General features: G+C 39.2%; 3 pseudogenes; 2 read left to right on the top strand and 1 right to left on the bottom strand.

The window, feature by feature from the left end:
• OR1D12P (olfactory receptor family 1 subfamily D member 12, pseudogene) lies at positions 10,622-11,565 on the top strand (annotated as a pseudogene).
• On the bottom strand, positions 13,869-15,617 carry LOC106559273 (annotated as a pseudogene).
• Positions 15,618-21,291: 5,674 nt separating this feature from the next.
• On the top strand, positions 21,292-21,459 carry LOC119876695 (annotated as a pseudogene).
• Positions 21,460-22,168: the final 709 nt, after the last annotated feature.

Here is a 22,168-nt window from a genome sequence, read left to right as displayed (position 1 = left end):
CTTTTATTTTGTTTTTGTTTTTTTTTTTATTTTGATGAAATAGTTTAGTTTTGCTCTGCTTCCTCAACATTCCTCTGGATATATATCTAGTAAGAAGTCACTACAGCCATTGTCAAAGAGGCTACTGCCTGTGTTCTCCTCTAGGATTTTGATGGTTTCCTATTCACATTTAGGTCTTATGAGCATAGGGGGGAAAAAAGAAAGGCAAACCAAGAAGCAGACTCTTAACTATAGAGAACAAACTGAAGGTACTGGAGGGGAGGTGGGCAGGGGGATGGGTTAAGAGGGTGATGGATATTAAGGAGGGCACTTGTGGTGATAAGCACTGGGTGTTCTATACACATGATGAATCACTAAATTCTACACCTGAAACTAATATTACACTATATATTAACCGACTGGAATTTCAATAAAAATTTGGAAAAAAAATATAATAATTTTTAAAATAAAAAAAACAGAAAAATACACCATATTTAATATTTAGCTGGATATCCACACTTGTGGGGGAAAAATGTATTTTGACCTCTACCTCACCAAATATCATAATCAGTTCTAGATTAATAACACATCTAAATGTTAAAGTTAAAACAATAAATCACTTAGCACAAAGTATAGATGCCCAAGAGTATGCATAGCTGCACTATTCATAACAGCCAAAAATGGAAACTGTTAGTACTTATCAAGATAGAATGGATTTCTTTTAGTGGTATAGTCACATAACAGAACATTATACAGTAATGAATTATTTATAACCACATGCAGCAATATGGATAAACTTCACATATATAACGTTAAGTGAAATAGGCGCAAATGATGTAACTTCATTTATATAAAGTAAAATATGGGTAAAAGTAAATTATGCTATTAGGAGTGGTTAGTCTTGCAGGAACAGTGGCTGCAAGAGGACATAAGTGTGAAATGCTAACAATGTGTTTTTTATGTGAGTTCTGGTTATTCACATTTTGTCAATTTGTCAAAATTCCTATCCAAATTTTCAGGCTTGGTTTTAGCTCATAAACGAAAATCTTTGGGGTTTTTTTCTGTGTCTGATTATTATATTGTCTGGAGTCCCTGTATGCATTTCATCTGTTGGTTCTCGCCTTTGGTATCTTATTTCTTTGTATGTATGCTTCTTTTTGATAAGGTCTAAGAAGGTGAAAGACCTTTGTCTCCAGGACAGAAACTGAGGTGGTGGCCGGTGTGCTCAGGGTTGGGGTCACTCTGGGAATTACCATCATGCTTGTTTTCATCCTTAGGCCATTTGGGGGGCAGGGGTCTTGGAGTGGTCTCTGGAATTAGCCCATCAGTCCCCATTATCAGTCAACTATTTTTCTAAGAGGCAAGCAGTCCTTCTTTTGCTAGTCTCAAGTTTTCAGGGTTACTCCTCCCAGTTCTGGACTAACAAAGCAAACATGTGGTTTGGAACTCCTGGTCAAAGCCTCATCCCTGCCACTAAATCATTCCACCACCTTGGACAGATCTCTTCAGTTAAAACCCTCTCTTAAGTACTGGGAGAATAAATGATCTCATTCATGGTGTTGAACCATAGGTGAATTTTACAGTAACAAATAACAAATGTGGGAAGCTGTATATACAAAAAGTCTCTAGAGCCTGTGCTAATAATTACTCCCACTTTCACTCAAATGCCAGAGGTCTATCACATGATTACTCTTACAGTTTGGAATCTCAGAGTTCAAAGAGATCTTAACTACACCTACCTCCACTAAATGCTTGCATCAGCTCTGAAATGACCACTCAGCCTCTGGGATAATGTTTGAATGCCTTTTGTGATAGAGAATCCACTTCCCCACCAGCCCCCTTCATTGGCAGAGCACTAGCTCTTCTCTTTGTCTCTATTTTACTCCCTAGCTGCTGACTTGGACAAATCATACTCCATGTATGGGAAGTCCATGATGCTACTTTCTGTCACTCATCTCTCCCCAGGTAAACAGGACCCAGGAGCCAGCCACAAATGGATCTGCATCTAGGTCACTCTCTGCAGACACAGGTGGGCAGAGCCAGGCTGGGGATGAAGAGGTGACTAGGGCCCCTGATGTCTCTTTGTCCTGAGAGCAGGGTTTCCTACTGGAGGAAGTGGAAAATAGTCAGAAATTGGAGAAAAAATTAAGAATAGGACTTCCTTTACAGTCATTCCCATTTAGGTTGGAGAAGTACATCTGTGTACAGTATTTCAGCTCTTCTCCAAACCTCCATTAGGCTAGGCATTGTCTTATTTATTGTATGGCAAAGTGATGAGGGCATGGACTTTGGAGGAATAAGAGGGGCACTCTCATTCTGACTCTATCAGTTCCTGGTTGAGCAACTTGGTAAGCTCATTAACTCATATTCAAGAAGTTGGAATATTAGAGTCAACTTGTGATATTGTGTGAACTAAATACAATATTTTAACATATATAAAACGCAACACATTTTCTAATCAGTGCTCCAAAGGGGTAGTTGTTCAGAAAAACAGTTGTATGTGTTACACTAGGACTTGAACCCAAACTTCAGATTCAAAATGTCCTCCCCCCCCGCCCCCCACTGTACCACCCACACTGGGTACATGGGGATTCAACTTTGTGAAGATAACAAATCTATTCATTTGTTAACTGCTGGGCCTTCTGCTCTTCCCCCAAACTGGAGCCCCAAGTAATTTTAATCTCTTGGGTTACTCATCTTCCATACATCTGCATTTGTTTGTCCTACTGCTACTTCAAATTCATCATATTCCAGATTGAAATTCCAGAACAGGCCTACTTCCTCTGTCACCCTGGCTGATTTTTCTAATTACTGCATTTTATCTGTAGTATTGCTGATTCATTTAAGTTATTGAGCTGATCACTGTACTTCATTCATTTATCTCGAATGCACACAATGCCTAATACCCTGTACAGTTCAGTTCCACCTTCATATGTTGATCCTATGCTGTGTCTGATGCCATGCAAGGTCCTGGGGTACAAGTAATGCTACCATCTCTGCTCTTGAAGCACTCACAGTATTGTGGAGAACAGACATTCAAGCAAAATGTAGGATAGGGCAAGTGTCAAAGAACACAAAGACCAAGAAATAACAACATTTCCTACACGTCTCATGTCTTTTTGCCTCTATTCCTCCTTTAACTGATTTCTTTTCCATTAAGTGAATAGTTTCTAATATAGCATTTTAATTTCTTTAATGATTTTGAAACTATATTCTTTAAGGTTTGGATTGTTCGTTTCAGTGGTTGCTCTAGGTTCTTCTATATACATCTTAAAATGTGAGAAGCACTTCAGGCCTATACTAGCTTAATTCCAGTGATGTATAGGAACATTATTCTTATGTAGATCTATTCTCTTTTCCCTCTTTTTTCTACTATTATGGTTATAGTATAACATCTATTAGTTTACAAGCTGAACCATATATTGTTATAATTATTACTTTACCCTCTGTAGTCATTTCCTTCATCAGTACAGCTTTGATCCCATTGACATTCTTTGTGCTGCTATTGACAATATATTACACACATATTATATACATCTATAGGCTATAGACTCAACAATATATCACATACATATTATTCTGTAAACTTGGTTTGTAAATTGATTCAGGCAAAAAGGAGAAAATAAGCATTTATACTGTGTTTTATATTTGCTTAATTGCCTTTACCACTGTTCTTTGTTTTTTGTGTGCATGTGAATTACACCTGGGGTCACTTATACTTTCAGTTCAAAATAACTCCTTCAGTATTTTCTGTGAAGCAGGAACAAATTCTTTCAGTTCTGTTGACCTGAGAAATATTTTATATTTCCTTTTTTGGAAAGTAGCTTCACTGGACATGTGATTCTTGTTTGATAGGCTTTTTTTTTTAACTTTTGTTTAATACTTCAAATATGTTATCCCACTGCCTTCTGGACCCCACTGTTTTTGCTAAGTGAGCTGTTAATGTTATGGTTCCTGTGTAAGTAGTTATTGGTTTCTTGCTACTTTCAGGATTTCTCTTAGTATTCACCTTTCAGCTTTTTTATGATGATACATCTGCAGAATCCTCTTTTTATTCTACTTGGAGTTTATTGAGCTTCTAGATGTGTATTTTTCAACCAATTTGGGAAGTTTTCAGTAATTATTTCTTCAAATATTTTTCTGTATATCTTTCTCTCTGTCTTACTCTCTCTCTCTCTTTCTCTTTATCTCTCCTCTTTCCAGTACTCCTACTACATATGTTGGTGTGCTTAATGATGTCCCACATTTCTCTGAGGCTCTCTTAATTTTCTCTCTTTTTTCAACTTGCATAATCTATATCAATCTTTCTACAGAATTTTATTTATTTTTTATTTTTTTAATAAATTTATTTTTTATTGGTGTTCAATTTACCAACATACAGAATAACACCCAGTGCTCATCCCATCAAGTGCCCCCCCCAGTGCCCATCACCCATTCACCCCCACCCCCCACCCGCCTCCCCTTCCACCACCCCTAGTTCGTTTCCCAGAGTTAGGAGTCTTTATGTTCTGTCTCCCTTTCTGATATTTCCCACACATTTCTTCTCCCTTCCCTTATATTCCCTTTCACTATTATTTATATTCCCCAAATGAATGAGAACATATAATGTTTGTCCTTTCTTTTACTTCCTTGAATGTTTTCCTTTTTTTCTATGAATATACTCTGTTTTTAAATTTATAAACCTTATTTTCTATTTTAAATCTTTTTTATTTTTAATTTTTAAGTACTTATTTTAATTCCAGTTAATAAATATATGGTGTTAAATTAGTTTCAAGTATACAATACAGTGATTCAGTAATTCTATATACACCAGCCAGTGCTCATCACAATTGCATTCCTTAATCCCCATCACCTATCTCACCCATCTCCCACCCATCTCCCCTCTGGTAACCATCAGTTTATTCTCTGGAGTTAAGCGTCTATTTCCTGATTTGTCTTTTTCTCTCTCTTTCTCTTTCCTAACTTGTTTTTGTTTTTCTAAATTCCATATATAAATGAAATCATATGGCATTTGTCTTTCTCTGACTAACTTATTTCACTTAGCATTATACTTACTTTCTAGCTCCATTCATGGCAAGATTTCATTTTTTTATGAATGAACAGTATATATATCTATATATATCTATATATCTATATATATCTATATATATCTATATATATCTATCTATATATATACACCACTCTTCTTTATCCATTCATCAATCAATGGATACTTAGGCTGCTTCCATACTTTGGCTATTGTAAATAATGCTGTGATAAGCATAGGGCTACAAGTATCTCTTTGAATTAGTATTCTTATATTATTTGGGTAATACCCAGTAGTGCAATTGCTGAATCATATGGTAGCTCTATTTTTAATTTCTTGAGGAACCTCCATACTGTTTTCCACAGAGGCTACACCAGTTTCTCTTCCCACCAACAGTGCAAGAAATCTCTTTTCTCCACATCCTCAATAACACCTGTTGTTTCTTGTGCTTTAAAAAAAAAATATGCTAGCCATTCTGACAGGTGTGAGGTGATAGCTCATTGTAGTTTTGATTTGCATTTCCTTGATGATGAGTGATGTTGAGCATTTTTTCATCTGTCTGTTGGCCAACTGGACATCGTCTTTAGAGAAATGTCTTCTGCTATTTTTAAATTGGATTGTTTGCGAGTGTTGAGTTTTTTAAGTTCTATGAACATACTTTTAATGGCTTCTTTGAAGTCTTTTTCTGTTAGGGCTGTCATTTCATCATTCTCACAGATGGTTTCTCTTACCTGCTTTTTTATCCAGCTGTATAGGTCATATTTCCCTGTTTTGTTTTTTAAGGTATAAGAATTTGTTGAAAACTGAACATTTTAGATACTACATTGCAGCAACTCTAGGTACTGAGCCTCCCTTCTGAATCTTGTTATGTTACTTATTTTTTTTTTAGTGTTGGCTGAATTATTTTATTGCAGTCAATTTTATCCCCACAGTGTTAAACCTCTGGTGTTGCTCCTGGGGACAGCACAGCTGTGAGTATGCCTACAGTCACTGTGAGCTAACCATAGAATTGGGAGGGTTCTTCCTCTCTTTCCTTCACAGCATTCAGCTATTAAACTCCACTACTTGACAGCTGGTTGTTCTATGATTTTCAGCAATTCTCTGGTGACTTAAATTGCCATACAATGAATCCTATCAAATTGTGACTCCTTGGAAGGAATAGTGTTTTAACTCAGTGCTTAATATTTCTTCTGCCCCTATGAAGGTTCTTTCCAGCTGTCTTATTTCTCCATTTTCTATGGTGCAGTAACTGGCCTACAGCCTAGGCTATATATACCAATTGCCTTTCTGCTGTTCTTGAGAGCACATTTAGGCTTGAATTTGTGCTTTGTTGCAAATGAACTCAATTCTTGGGAGAATAAATTAAGAGCTACTTTTTAGGACTGCTTCTACACTCAAGCAAATTTCTAAACCATGTTTCTGGAACTGGGGGTGAGGAAATTAGCAATCTTCTAAGTCACCCCACAGCCCCTAGAAGCTGAGCACTTTGTCAGAGAGGCAGCAGCCTGAGTTCCAGGGAGAGGGAGCTTACCTCTCCTGGTGTAGAATCAACAACTCCATAAGCCAGGATAAGCAAGGACCATTGGAGTTTCTATAAACTCAGCACTCCACACCAAGGTAGAGCCTCTGTTCAAGAAGTGGAAGCTAAGCAGAAAAAGGACCCACCTCTTAACTACACTTGTCTAGGACTTAACCTCAGCAACAGGTAGCTGGGGGCATGACTAGGAGCACCAAAGATCTGCTCTCCTGGGAAGAAAGCTTTTCTTCTGGGTATAAAGAGATCTGTGGCTTTGGGATGTAGAAGTCTAGAGTGAAGTCCCCATATCAATGAGCTAGGAGGAGGGAGAGGGAGCATCTTAGTTTAAATGCCACAGCTTCTGGTGTTTTCCACTGAATTTTCTAAGAGTTTCTTGAATAGATGTTTCTTCATTTGCTGTTCAGTCTTAGGATCATTTCCAGTGACTTTAAATTACCATATTTCTATATTTCTACCAGTTTTCCTGTGGACTGGACACTGGAGCATCTCACACTGTCATGCCAGAAGTTAATTGCTTACTCTGTGTTAAATCTTCTTATTTTTCACACAAAAGCAAGACTTCCTAAAAGTGAAGCAGTCTCTTTAGATAGATGCAATATTCTCCTACTTTGATATAATGAATCAAATTTTTAAAGTTTCTTTCTTTTCATTAAAAAAGTCTTCTGCATAAAGGGACCATTCATCTGATTACTTAGAATGATAACTTACTTTTAGACTCTTTAATTCATTCAAATGACTGTGATTCTAATATGTCTGTTCATTTTCAGCGAGGTAAGTTTGGATTTGCTACTGATTTGGAGGGGGTTAGAGTTTCCCAATATGAAACATTAATATATATCCATTATAGTATTAATTTCAAGAAATGTAGGAAAATAAAATAATGAGAGAATGCAATAAAATGAAGGGAGAAATAAATTTTAGATTGGAAAAGACCCTCTATCAGATGGAGAAACACCAATGAAAAAGATTGGAAAATTAAAATTTTAAAGAGTAAAGAAAAAATTATACAGGTTATGCAAGAAGAATAAGAAAAATCTCTAAGCCTCCAGCTGTACTGACTTTTATTTAGTACCTTAAACGGAACGAGACCTTTCCCACCTCAGGGCCTTTGTACATACAGCTCTCTTTCTGCAAGGCTCTTTACCCAATGCTTGACAAAACTGGCTTATTCTGCCTTTTGTGCCTCAATGAAAAAGACACCAAAACCTTTTTTTTTTTTGAAAGATTTTATTTATTCATTCATGAAAGACAGAGGGAGAGGCAGAAACTTAGGCAGAGGGAGAAGCAGGCTCCCTGCAGGAAGCCTAATGTGGGACTCGATCCCAGGACTCCAGGATCACACCCTTAGCCAAAGGCAGATGCTCAATTGCTGAAGCCACTCAGGTGTCCCAAAGACACCAAAATCTTAATAGTAGTTATCTATCACTCCACTACCTATCACTCTGGTAGGATTTGATATAATTTATTTATATTTATTTATTTTTATTTGTAAAATCTTTACTTCTTAAACATTACATTTTCAAGAGGATAAAAGATGCAATAGGTAGTTTAGTCTTTACTATCGCTGCAATTTGGTAAGATAAAGACATTGATTTAGATTTTCTCCCAAATAATAGACAGTTGTCCCAATGACATTCATTGCATGGTGCAACTTTTTTCTACTAATTTCAAGTTTTATCATAATAATCCACTTGATCCCACATACACTTGGCTCTGTTTCTAAAGTATCTATCCAGTTCTATTCATCTTTCATTCTAACATTAGTACACACTGTTTTAGAGTCCTGGATATGTGACAAAGCAATACCTCGTTCTTTCTGTTTCTCCACATTTTCTTAGCTTGTTTTCGTGCTTATTTGTAGATGACAGATTATCTTTTATTTCTTTAAAGCCATGTTACAATTTTGTTTCAATATATTAGATTTTATTTTTTTATTTTTATTTTTTTAATAAATTTATTTTTTATTGGTGTTCAATTTGTCAGCATATAGAATAACACCCAGTGCTCATCCCGTCAAGTGCCCACCTCAGTGCCCGTCACCCAGTCAATATATTAGATTTTAGATTAATTCAAAGAAAAATGTACCATTACAACAAATTTATCTTTCTGTTTGGTATCATCATGTATCTATTATTAAATTTCTACATCATACCTCACTGGAGATTTTGAAGTTCCTGATTCCTGCTAACATTTTTTTCATCCTGCTAACATTTTAATCTGTGGACCTGTTTGCTGATTATGTGGATGTGATTGCTTCACATTATGTTCTATACTATTTCTAATTATTGTTTACATATAAAAGCAATAGCCAATGTTTTTGACTGTTCATTGCAGACAAGATCCCAATGTTAAGAACATTACTACTTAATTTTACCTTAATTTTACCTTAATTTTACCAGGATCATTTTCACATGAAGAAATGGGCTATTAAAGAGCTCAAGTAATTTACCAGACAACTCACATGTGGCAAGACTCAGTCTGGAATTCAAGCGTTCTGACCATATAATCTTAATAATTGCATGATAGGACTATGAGAATGCCATTAGATTGGGGTCCATGTACTGTGTAATTGTCCAGTTTAATGTAAACCCTTTTTATTCCTAATGGCAAATCTGTTGATTATCTTAGATTTCCCAGATAAGTTCTCATTTCAGCAAATAATTTTTCCTTTTCCTTTCGAATAGTTTTACTTACCATTCTTTGTTCTTTGTATTCTTTGTGTAATACCCATATTTATAATGTATATATCTTGCTTTAAATGTCTTTGATAAAGGGCTAGTTTCCAAGATCTATAAAGAACTTATTAAACTCAACACCAAAGAAACAAACAATCCAATCATGAAATGGGCAAAAGACATGAACAGAAATCTCACAGAGGAAGACATAGACATGGCCAACATGCACATGAGAAAATGCTCTGCATCACTTGCCATCAGGGAAATACAAATCAAAACCACAATGAGATACCACCTCACACCAGTGAGAATGGGGAAAATTAACAAGGCAGGAAACCACAAATGTTGGAGAGGATGCGGAGAAAAGGGAACCCTCTTGCACTGTTGGTGGGAATGTGAACTGGTGCAGCCACTCTGGAAAACTGTGTGGAGGTTCCTCAAAGAGTTAGAAATAGACCTGCCCTATGACCCAGCAATTGCACTGTTGGGGATTTACCCCAAAGATACAGATGCAATGAAACGCCGGGACACCTGCACCCCGATGTTTCTAGCAGCAATGTCCACAATAGCCAAACTGTGGAAGGAGCCTCGGTGTCCATCGGAAGATGAATGGATAAAGAAGATGTGGTCTATGTATACAATGGAATATTCCTCAGCCATTAGAAACGACAAATACCCACCATTTGCTTTGACGTGGATGGAACTGGAGGGTATATGCTGAGTGAAATAAGTCCATCGGAGAAGGACAAACATTATATGTTCTCATTCATTTGGGGAATATAAATAATAGTGAAAGGGAATAGAAGGGAAGGGAGAAGAAATGGGTAGGAAATATCAGAAAGGGAGACAGAACATAAAGACTCCTAACTCTGGGAAACGAACTAGAGGTGGTGGAAGGGGAGGAGAGCGGGGGATGGGGGTGACTGGATGGCGGGAACTGAGGGGGGCACTTGATGGGATGAGCACTGGGTGTTATTCTGTATGTTGGCAAATTGAACACCAATAAAAAATAAATTTACTATTAAAAAATGTCTTTGAAAACGTATGCAATATACACTATCACAACACAACATTTGAGTCTTTAAGCACTGCAAGAGTACAATATGATACCGTTTCACATATGACATTGACATAATCCCTAGAATATTGAGTATGCCAAATTAGAAGTTGTTGGAATGATTAGGTGCATAAAGACTTTCTATGTTCTTTTTTTTTGTGTGTCTCTTATTCCTTCTTATTTAAAAAGAAATTATAAAATTTAGTCTATTTTAATGATGTTTTTATGAAATTAAGATATTTTTTAATGCTAAAAAAGCCATTGATTTTGCTTATCTGAATGTCCTTATTCAACAAAGGACATTTAGCAGACATTTGATGGTACTGATGTTGCAGACAGTTGGATAAATGGATGGAGGCAACCACATTGAAGTCTCTGAATTCCTACTCTTGGGGATCTCAGTTCTGAGCAACAACAGGTCCAGTTCTGGATGTTCCTGTCCAGGTCCCTGGTTACAGGGGTGGGAAATGTGTTCATCATCCTGGCCATTGGCTCTGATCCCTGCCTGCACACTCCTATGTACTCCCTTCCTGGCCAACTTCTCCTTCACAGACCTCTTCTTTGTCACCAATACAATACCCAAGATGCTGGCAAACCTTCAGTCTCAGAACAAAGCCATCTCCTATGCAGGGTGCCTAACACAGCTCTACTTCTTGGTCTCCCTGGTGACACTGGACAACCTCATTCTGGCCACAATGGCATATGACCACTATGTGGCCATCTGCCGCCCCCTCCACTATGTCACAGCCATGAGCCCTGGACTCTCTATTTTGTTCCTCACCTTGTGTTGGGCACTTTCTGTCATCTGTGGCCTTACCCACACCCTCCTTATGACCAGAGTGACCTTCTTTGGTTCCTGGAAGATCCGCTACATCTTCTGTGAGATGTGTGTCATGCTAAGGTTGGCCTATTCCAACACCCAGAGCATTCACATACTGCTGATTACCACAGGCATCTTTATCTTCCTGACCCCCTTAGGGTTTGTGATCATGTCCTATGTCCACACTGTCAAAGCCATCCTCTGAATGCCCTCAGCCTCTAGCAAGTACTAAGCCTTCTCCACTTGTGCCCCCCCCCCAATTTGGCTGTAGTCTCCCTCTTCTATGGGACACTTGGTATGGTATATCTGCAGCCCCTCCACACCTACTCCATGAAGGACTCAGTAGCCACAATGATGTATGCTGTGGTGACCCCCATGATGAACCCTTTCATCTACAGCCTGAAGAACAAGGACATGCATGGGGCTCTGGGAAGACTGTTCCTAGGGAAAGCCTTCCAGAGGTTGACATGAGGTAATTATGGATGCTGAAGTGGAGGCTGGGAATTTTCTATCATGTGCAAAGCATTATCCTATGGGGGATACAGGAGTGATTAGGACATAGCTCTGGTTCAAAATGAATGTATATATCTGTGGTGAAGGAAAAACATGTATACATAACCCAAAGTCCTCCTGTCACAAAGGCCTTGGAAATAAATTAGATCACACTAGCACCAATACCAGAATTTTGTAGGATAAGATCCTTCATCTTATGTGACCACAGTACCACATTGCCACCATGCTCTGGAATCCATAATTCATGTAAATGGATTAAACTCACCAACTAAAAGATATACAATATCTGAATGGATAAAATAAATATACACAACTATATGTTGACTACAAGACATTATCACTTAAGATTTAAGAATGCAATGGCTGGAAGTGAACGGATAGGAAAAAGACATTCCACATTATATGCAACCTAAAGAGGACAAGTAGCTATGTTTATAGCAGACAAACAGGACTTTAGGTCAAAATGTCACAAGAGATGAGGATATTATAAAATGATTTTTTTAAGTCAATTTAACATGAAGATATAACAATTATAAATGTATATGTGCCCAAGTTAAGAGCATCTAAGTACATAAAGCAGTATTAACAGACCTGAAGAGGAAAACGGACAGCAACAATAAGAGTAAGAAACTTCAACACCCCACTTTCAACAATGGATAGATAATTCATGCAGATAAATCATGCAGAAAATGGGAACAGCAGACTTGGAAATACTACAGACCAAATGGACCTAACAGACACATATAGAACATTCCATAAAACAGCAGCAAATAAGCATTCTTCTACAGTGCCACAAAGCATTCTACAGGGTAGATTACATGATAAGCCATAACACAAGTCTTTTTTATTCTTTTTTTTAGGGGAGAGGGTGTTGTGAAAAGATGCATTTTACTTATTACCCTAATACCTATAGTTTAATTTGGAGTAACATATAAGCAACACATAAAATGCCCATTTCTGCTACTATGTAATGTAATTCTCCATTGTGAATATTCTGATAAAGCTAATGAAAACTCTAGGCCATCACATACTCCACCTTCTCTTATAGCTGGTATTTTCCAGCTCTCATTGTCAGTGAAATCACAACACACTTAAGATTCTCCCACAAATGGTCCAGAATATCAGAGGGTACATAATTAGCTTATCGACCCCTCACTCCCCACACTAGAGCCTCAATGTTACAAGTAGAGTTATAAAATAATGAAGGCTATGAAAACCCCTGAGTCTGAGCCAAGCGGGGACAGTGATTCCAAAGAAATCCACACCACAGTTTAGGTTACATTATAGTGAGGGTTTAATGTCATTGAGTTTGCCCAAACATTCATACTGATCTTAAACATCTGGTACAGGGCAGCCCAGGTGGCTCAGTGGCTTAGCGCTGCCTTCAGCCCAGGGTGTGATCTTGGAGTCCCAGGATCGAGTCCCACGTCGGGCTCCCTGCATGAAGCCTGCTTCTCCCTCTGCCTGTGTCTCTGCCTGTGTCTGTGTCTCTCATGAATAAATAAATCTTTTTAAAAAATAAAATTAAAATTAAAAAAACTTAAAAACAAACAAATAAATAAATAAATAAAATAAATAAATAAATAAACTTCTGGTACACCATGCCATTTACTTGGATGAAAAATAAATGTGGAAGAGATTCTCTGTATTCTGTCTGTAAGCCACCTGCTGACATATTAACCTCTTACTGGCTGTTAGTTGATCCAGATGGCGGTTTTTAAATTATGATAAAATAAAACATATGAACCATGATAGGTAGCTTAGGAAAAGATTTAGTCAAATATGTAGATATTAACTATTCACTCAGTCATCAAGGAGAGCTGTGAACAAAAGGATCATTTAAATGATTTTTCAAATAGAAAAACTAAAGGACTGGACTATCACAGGTGCTTTCTTCGCTGCAGAAGCTGAGATGTTCCAGTAGGTAAGATCGTCACTTGATTGGGAAATAAACACCATAGTTGAAGGCCCTGTTGACACATTAAATATCTGATGAGGTTCATCCCTGTCATTTTTCCAGCGTTGTTGTAAAATCCTTATAATACATTCCACAGTAAACCAGCCATTCCAAATCTACAGTCACTCTGCTCTTTAATTCAATTGACAGAATTGCTGAAAAGTAGACATTTCTATCTAAAAGAAGGAAGAAGTTTTTATGGAAGATATTTCTGTTACAACAAGCATATTACACAGCTTGGGGAAGTAACAGGTCTGTATAGCTCTTCTGACCCACTGATACTTCAAGACTAGGAGGGAAGAATCTACAGTGTAGGGTCTGGTTCTTGCTTAATCTAAGGGTTTCCATCAGTTTCCTTTATTTTTTCTGTTGCAGGAAGCTCCAACTGGTTTGGCTCAGCTGATTCTTGCATCACTGGGCCTTTTGACACACTCTGATGAACTAACTGATTAATAATCACAAGTCCTAGAAATGGTTTAATGACTGAATTTAATGAACTCAGCAGAATCTAAGGTCCTTCCCATGGAGTTGATTTCCAGGTAACTGGAGGCTTTGAATGACACTCCAAGAGGAATGCCATCAACCACCACATAGCCAGGGTTAATTGTGATTTTCTTACAGGGCACTTTCACTGGGAAACCCATAACAATAGCTTCAGCAAATTTTCAACTGAAGGGGTCATTAACTTTTTCTCTGAGATGTCTAGCTTTTTCAACTTTTGATATTATTTTGTTATCATCATCTGGAATTGTCACCTGAATAATGTTAAGATCTTCAACCCCTGATGCAGTAGTATTAACACTGGGTGATGAATATTCTTCTTGTAGGGCTCTCCAAGAAGGAGGTGCTCTCCTTAATTGCAGCCTCAAACATTTCAGGCTTTTTAGTGACGAACTTAATTTTAGCTTTGTTTCTATCTTCTCCAGCCTCGGAAGGCCAAAAGTAGACTGCAGACAGAATGGCACACCCTCAGGCAAGCCTTCAAATAATGCAAATGGTACTTTCACAGTTTGCTTAAGGCCAAGCGCTTCACAGCATTTTTCTTTTCAAAAGATTTTCAACTTTTTGTTTTAGGTCTATGATTTTGGCAATTCCAGGCCTCAAAGGAAAACTCTCTCCCTTGAAGCTTAATGGGAACATTAGAACAATTAGTCTGAGTAGGGGTTCGAACTGCTGAGGTTTGAAGTTGTTATTATTAGAGCCTTCCATAGTGACTTCAATTTCAGGAACTTTTGAATTTCTCCTAGTGCTTCATAGTCTTTTCAGGGACTGCAAGGCTTTTTTAGTATTTACTAGCCATTCCAGGAGACAAATAGGAAATAATTAATCTAGGATTGTTAACAACTCAGTCAGCTCAATCATTTAAGCACATGTATTCAGCTCAGGTCATGATCAAGGGGTCCTGGGATCAAACCCCACATCAGGCTCCCTGCTCAGTGGGGAGCCTGATTCTCCTTCTCCCTCTGCCACTTCCCCTGCTTATGCTCGCTTGCTGTCTTTCTCTCTCAAATAAATAAAATCTTTTTAAAAAGAAAAAGAAACAACACTCATTCATTCAAGAGTCCATTGCACACATGCTATATGAAAGGGAGGGCTTGACAAGTTAGTCTTTTCTCTAACCTTAGAGCTCCACTGGTCTAACCCTCCCAACACTCTGAAGCAGTGTCCACCACCACCATCAGCAGAAGCACAGCACACAAGACTTAACAACATTAAAATGTATTTGCTTTTGTCTCAAAGACCTTGGGCAAGTGAAGTGATGGACTCTTTCCCTGGGGCTTGAATGCTATATATTGCAAGAGTGATCTTTCTGGTTCTGGATCCTGCTGTGCCATTACTGAGCTCCAGATCCCCAGTGGAGGAGGCACCGATGTGTATTTGTGATTTGTAAGAGCACTCCGAAGCAGTGCATCTCAGCTGGGGCAATTATTCACCCCACACCACACGTGAGGCCATTTGGCAATGTCTGGAGACACTTCTGGTTCTCACAGCTTGGATGAGGAGTAACGCCACTGGCAACAAGTGGGTGGAAGCCAGGGATGTGGCTGAACATCTTATGGTGCACAAGACAGCACCCACAACAAGAAATTGTACAGCCCAAAATGTCAGGAGTGCCAAGTGGGGCAAATGTGGCCCAGTGGAAGGGCCCCTTTTGCCCAAGAATAAGGGCAGTTCTGTCAAAGGCTGCATCTGTTTATTTGACCTAAAGAATATTAATTTTCATATTAATTGTGGTCAATATTAGAAGTTGAAAGATTGAAATAAGAAACCAAATGTATAGTTTAATAATTATAGTTTAATCCAAATATATAGTTTAAAGGAATGTGCTCCCAGGAATTGGACTAGTCATCCAGTGCTTTGCTAATAAACTGGATGCACGAAATATTGGGCATCTGTACAAACAGATGTCAGACATGGAGTGAAATACCTGGCAGATATTGTGATATGGGGGCTATATTCCTACACAGAAGCAACCTTCTGTGTCTCAGTAGCACTTTGACCTTTTCGACAGGGCATAAGCTCCCCAGTTCATCAACATTAATCATTGCCTTCTTGGTATTGCTTTTCTCAGAAGAAGGTAACATTTACTGGGTTCATAGAGATACCAAAAATGGAAAAAATAAATAATTATGTTTTTCAGGAAAAAGTGAGAATGTTTCTGGAATATGTGGAATTCCAACACATTTAGTAAACAAGCAAAGAGCACCTGTGTCAAACCTATTTTACATTAAATGAATCTCACAACAATTAGTGTAGAAAAAAATTATGATATGAAAAATTTAAGCAAAAATAAGATAGAAATTTTTGGTTTATTTTTCAATATGATTATAAAATGAATAATTACATTGTGCAATGATGTGTTAAATGAAATAATTGACTAGCCTTCACACTTTTTAAAGATTTGGGGTAGTAAATGATAGTCTTTGGGATTTGTCAAAAATTATGTGCTTCAACTTTTCTATTTCTTCCTGTTCAAGTTTTGGTAGTTTGTGGCTTTCCAGGAATGCGTCCACTTCTTCTAGGTTGCCTAATTTATTGGCGTATAGCTGTTCACAATATGTTTTTAAAATCGTTTGTATTTCCTTGGTGTTGGTAGTGATCTCTCCTTTCTCATTCATGATTTTATTAATTTGAGTCTTCTCTCTCTTCTATTTAATAAGGCTGGCTAATGGTTTATCTATCTTATTAATTCTTTCAAAGAACCAACTCCTGGTTTTGTTGATCTGTTCCACAGTTCTTCTGGTCTCGATTTCGTTGAGTTCTGCTCGAATCTTAATTAACTCTCTTCTGCTGCTGGGTGTAGGATCTATCTGCTGTTTTTTTCTCTAGCTCCTTTATGTGTAAGGTTAGCTTTTGTATTTGAGTTCTTTCCAGTTTTTGAATGGATGCATGTATTGCGATGTATTTCCCCCTCAGGACTGCTTTTGCTGCATCCCAAAGATTTTGAACAGTTGTATCTTCATTCTCATTAGTTTCCATGAATCTTTTTAATTCTTCCTTAATCTCCTGGTTGACCCTTGCATCTTTTAGCAGGATGGTCCTTAACCTCCACGTGTTTGAGGTCCTTCCAAACTTCTTGTTGTGATTTAGTTCTAATTTCAAGGCATTATGGTCTGAGAATACGCAGGGGACGATCCCAATCTTTTGGTATCGGTTCAGACCCGATTTGTGACCCAGTATGTGGTCTATTCTGGAGAAAGTTCCGTGTGCACTTGAGAAGAATGTGTATTCAGTTGAGTTTGGATGTAAAGTTCTGTAGGTATCTGTGAAATCCATCTGGTCCAGTGTATCATTTAAAGCTCTCGTTTCTTTGGAGATGTTGTGCTTAGAAGCCCTATCGAGTATAGAAAGAGGTAGATTGAAGTCACCAAGTATAAGTGTATTATTATCTAAGTATTTCTTCCCTTTGGTTATTAATTGATTTAAATATTTGGCAGCTCCCACATGCGGGGCATATATATCAATGATTGTTAAGTCCTCTTGTTGGATAGGTCCTTTAAGTATGAGATAGTGTCCCTCTTCATCTCTCACTACAGTCTTCGGGGTAAATTTTAGTTTATCTGATATAAGGATGGCTACCCCTGCTTTCTTTTGAGGACCATTCGAATGGTAAATGGTTCTCCAATCTTTTATTTTCAGGCTGTAGGTGTCCTTCTGTCTAAAATGAGTCTCTTGTAGACAGCAAATAGATGGGTCCTGCTTTTTTATCCAGTCTGAAACCCTGCGCCTTTTGATGGGGTCATTAAGCCCGTTCAGGTTCAGAGTTACTATTGAAAGGTATGAGTTTAGTGTCATCATGATATCTATTCAGTCCTTGTTTTTGTGGATTGTTCCCCTGGACTTCTTCTTAAAGGGGAATTTTAAGAGTCCCCCTTAAAATTTCTTGCAGAGCTGGTTTGGAGGTCACATATTCTTTCAGTTCCTGCCTGTCTTGGAAGCTCTTTCTCTCTCCTATTCTGAATGAGAGCCTTGCTGGATAAAGTATTCTTGGTTGCATGTTCTTCTCATTTAGGACCCTGAATATATCCTGCCAGCCCTTTCTGGCCTGCCAGGTCCCTGTGGAGAGGTCTGCTGTTACCCTAAGACTCCTCCCCATAAAGGTCAGGGATTTCTTGTCTCTTGCTGCTTTAAGGATCTTCTCTTTATCTTTGGAATTTGCAAGCTTCACTATTAGATGTAGAGGTGTTGAACGTTTTTTATTGATTTTAGGGGGGGATCTCTCTACTTCCTGGATCTGAATGCCTGTTTCCCTTCCCAGATTAGGAAAGTTTTCAGCTAGGATTTGTTCAAATACATATTCTGGCCCTCTGGCCCTTTCAGCACCCTTGGGAACCCCAATTAAACATAAGTTTTTCTTCCTCAGGCTGTCGTTTATTTCCCTTAATCTATCCTCATGGTCTTTTAATTGTTTGTCTCTTTTTTCCTCAGTTTCCCTCTTTGCCATCAACTTGTCTTCCATGTCCCTCACTTGTTCTTCCACCTTGTTAACCCTCGTCGTTAGGACTTCTAGTTTGGATTACATCTCATTCAATTGATTTTTAATTTCTGCCTGATTAGATCTAAATTCTGCAGTCATGAAGTCTCTTGAGTCCTTTATGCTTTTTTCTAGAGCCACCAGTAGCTGTATAGTAGTGCTTCTGAATTGGCTTTCTGACATTGAATTGTAATCTAGATTTTGTAACTCTGTGGGAGAGAGGACTGTTTCTGATTCTTTCTTTTGAGATGAGGTTTTCCTTCTAGTCATTTTGCTCAGTGCAGAGTGGTCAAAAACAAGTTGTATTGGGAGAAGGAGAAAAAGAGAGGAGAGAAAGAAGGAAAGAAAAGAGAAAAAGAAAGAAGAAAAAGGAAGAAAAAAAGAGAAGAAAAAGAGAAAAAGAACGTAAAAAAGGGTGGGGGAAGCAAACAGAAATCAAAAAGCAAAAAAGCAAAAAAGCAAAAAAAAAAAAAAAAAAAAAAAAAAACAAAAAAACAAAAACGGGGGAGCATCTTCTGATTCTGTATACTTTAAGTCCCTTGACTTCCCTGGAACTTGTCCGTCCAGCTGGTCTTCCGGGGGAGGGGCCTGTTGTGCTGATTTTCAGGTGTTAGCACTTGGGGGAGCTGCTCTGCCCCCTGCCTGGTGCAGGGCTCAGTGGGGGTTGTTTACCCCGTGAGGCCCCAGGAGGAACAACCGCAGTGGCGGGGCCAGCTCTGCAGCCCTGGAGTCAGCTCCCCCAGTAGCTCCGGAGCTCTCTGTCTGCAGGGCCTGGAGGCTCTGGGGCGGGGCCGCTGATCTGCTCAGCTCCGGGCAGGAGCATCCTTGCTGTCCTGGGACCTCCCGGCCTCTGCCTGTCCCGGGGGGAGGCCGGATCCTGGGCTGTGTCCCCGCGCCCTGGGCTCCCGGTCTGTGCTGTTGGATTCGCGCTCCCGGCCGCGCAGCCCCCTCCGGGGAGCTGCCGCCCGAGCCCCCCACCCCCCCGAGCTGCTCCGGGTCCCGCCGTGCGCGCTGCAGCCCTTAGGGAGCTCGGCGCACTCTCCCGGGGCGCAGGTGTCTGTTAGTGTCCCAGGGAGCCCGAGGGCATCCCCGCCCTCCTGGGGTCCTGCTCCAACTCCCTGCGAGCGCCTTTCCGCCTGGGAAGATTTGTGAAGCTCCTGCTTCTCCGGGACGGAGGTTTCCTGTCCTGGGGACACTCGCCCCGGCCTCAGCCCGGCTCCTCGCGGGGCCCCTCCCCCTTGGATGCCTTTTGTTTCTTTATTTCTCCGCCCCCCCCCCCCCCCCCCCGTCTTCCTACCTTGATAGAAGCGCGAACTCTTCTCACTGTAGCGTTTCAGCTGTTCTCTCTTTAAATCTCAGGCCTAATTCGCAGAATCAGGATGATTTGAAGGTTATCTAGGTAAATTGGTGGGGACAGTTGACTTGGGGACCCTACTCTTCCGCCATCTTGCCCCTCCTCCTGTTGGTGTTTACTTTATTTCCAAAAAGACTTGTGTCAAGAAATGTTAGTTTGGTTAAAATATTTATTGAATATTTATAGGTGACGCATTCTTCTTTTTATTAAATTGGAGTTCAATTTGCCAACATATAGCATATCACCCAGTACTCATCCCATGAAGTGCCCCCTCTCAATGCCCGTCACCCAGTCACCCCAACCCCCTGCCCACCTCCTTTTCCACTACCCCTTGTTTGTTTCCCAGAGTTAGGAGTATCTCATGTTCTGTCACTCTCACTGATATTTTCACTCATTTTCTCTCCTTTCCCCTTTCTCCCCTTCACTATTTTTTTATATTCCCCAAATCAATGAGACCACATAATTTTTGTCCATCTCCGATTGACTTATTTCACTCAGCATATTACCCTCCAGTTCCATCCACGTTGAAGCAAATGGTGGGTATTTGTCGTTTCTAATGGCTGAGGAATATTCCATTGTATACATAAACCACAGCTTCTTTATCCATTCATCATTCGATGGACACCGAGGCTCCTCCCACTCTTTGGCTATTGTGGACATTGCTGCTATACACATTGCGGTGCAGGTGTCCCGGCATTTCACTGCATCAGTATGTTTGGGATAAATCCCCAGCAGTGCAATTTCTGGGTCGTAGGGCAGCTTCTATTTTTAACTCTCTGAGGAACCTCCACACAGTTTTCCAGAGTGGCTGCACCAGTTCACATTCCCACCAACAGTGCAAGAGGGTTCCCCTTTCTCCACATCCTCTCCAACATTTGTTGTTTCCTGTCTTGTTAATTTTCCTCATTCTCACTGGTGTGAGGTGGTATCTCATTGTGCTTTTGATTTGTATTTCCCTGATGGCAAGTGATGCGGAGCATTTTCTCATGTACTTGTTGGCCATGTCTATGTCTGTGTGAAGTTTCTGTTCATGTTTTTTGCCCATTTCATGATTGGATGGTTTGTTTCTTTGCTGTTGAGTTTAATAAGTTCCTTGTAGATCTTGGATACTAGCCCTTTATCTGATATGTCATTTGCAAATATCTTCTCCCATTCTGTAGGTTGTCTTTTAGTTTTGTTGACTGTTTCCTTTGCTGTGCAGAAGCTTTTCATCTTGATTAAGTCCCAATAGTTCATTTTTGCTTTTGTTTCCCTTGCCTTCATAGATGTATCTTGTAAGAAGTTGCTGTGGCCAAGTTCAAAAAGAGTGTTGCCTGTGTTCTCTAGGATTTTGATGGATTCTTGTCTCACATTTAGATCTTTCAACCATTTTAAGTTTATCTTTGTGTATGGTGTAAGAGCTTTGCGCAGTGGCAGTATCGTAGCCAATGAGGTTTATCCGAGGCGCGATTATTGCTAATTGTGTATGGTGTAAGAGAATGGTCTAGTTTCATTCTTCTGCATGTGGATGTCCAATTTTCCCAGCACAATTTATTGAAGAGACTGTCTTTCTTCCAGTGGATAGTCTTTCCTGTTTTGTTGAATATTAATTGACAATAGAGTTGAGGGCCCATTTCTGGATTCTCTATTCTGTTCCATTGATCTTCTTCTAATATATATGCTTTGAAACCCTGTTGCTGCTACCTGGATTCAAGAAACTCTTTTCTCTGACCTGGGGTACTGAAATAGCCTTTTAATGATTTCTCTGTCTTCCTTATTTTTAATGCTAGTGTGTTTTCCTTTAATCTGAATTACTGTTCTAAGATTGAGATTTGAACATGCAATTCCCCTTAAAACCATTTAGAGATGTTTTGATGAGGATGAAATTGGCCTTGGTAACACATATTACAAGATCTTCCCCAACCAGGCATCTGCTTGATTCTCTCATCCAAGCCTTTGTGTTCTCTCCCTCAACAATATGTGATAGTCATGCTGAACTTTCTTGAATTTTCTGAGTATGCCATGTTCTCTTTACTTCTTAAATCTTTGCACATTATTCAGTTTGCTGAGATCACCATTTTCTTTCCATCTATCCTTTCATCCAGTTGCCTCATAGAGATCTAAGATGTAAGACACAGTTTTCAAATGTGGCTGGGAGTGGCAAGGTAAGTAAGGAGGTAGTGTCTGTGCTGTGTTTACAAACTGTGATTAGATTTCATCATTAAATGATGAATGATATGTGGAAATAAGTCACAGTTACTTTTCCTAAATGTAGCAGGGATAAATTATGGAACTC

The sequence above is a fragment of the Canis lupus genome, chromosome 9, assembly GCF_011100685.1.
Source record: "Canis lupus familiaris isolate Mischka breed German Shepherd chromosome 9, alternate assembly UU_Cfam_GSD_1.0, whole genome shotgun sequence".
Lineage (NCBI taxonomy): Eukaryota > Metazoa > Chordata > Mammalia > Carnivora > Canidae > Canis > Canis lupus.
The sequence above is the reverse complement of the archived record's forward strand: the minus strand, read 5'-3'. Positions and strand labels throughout refer to the sequence as shown.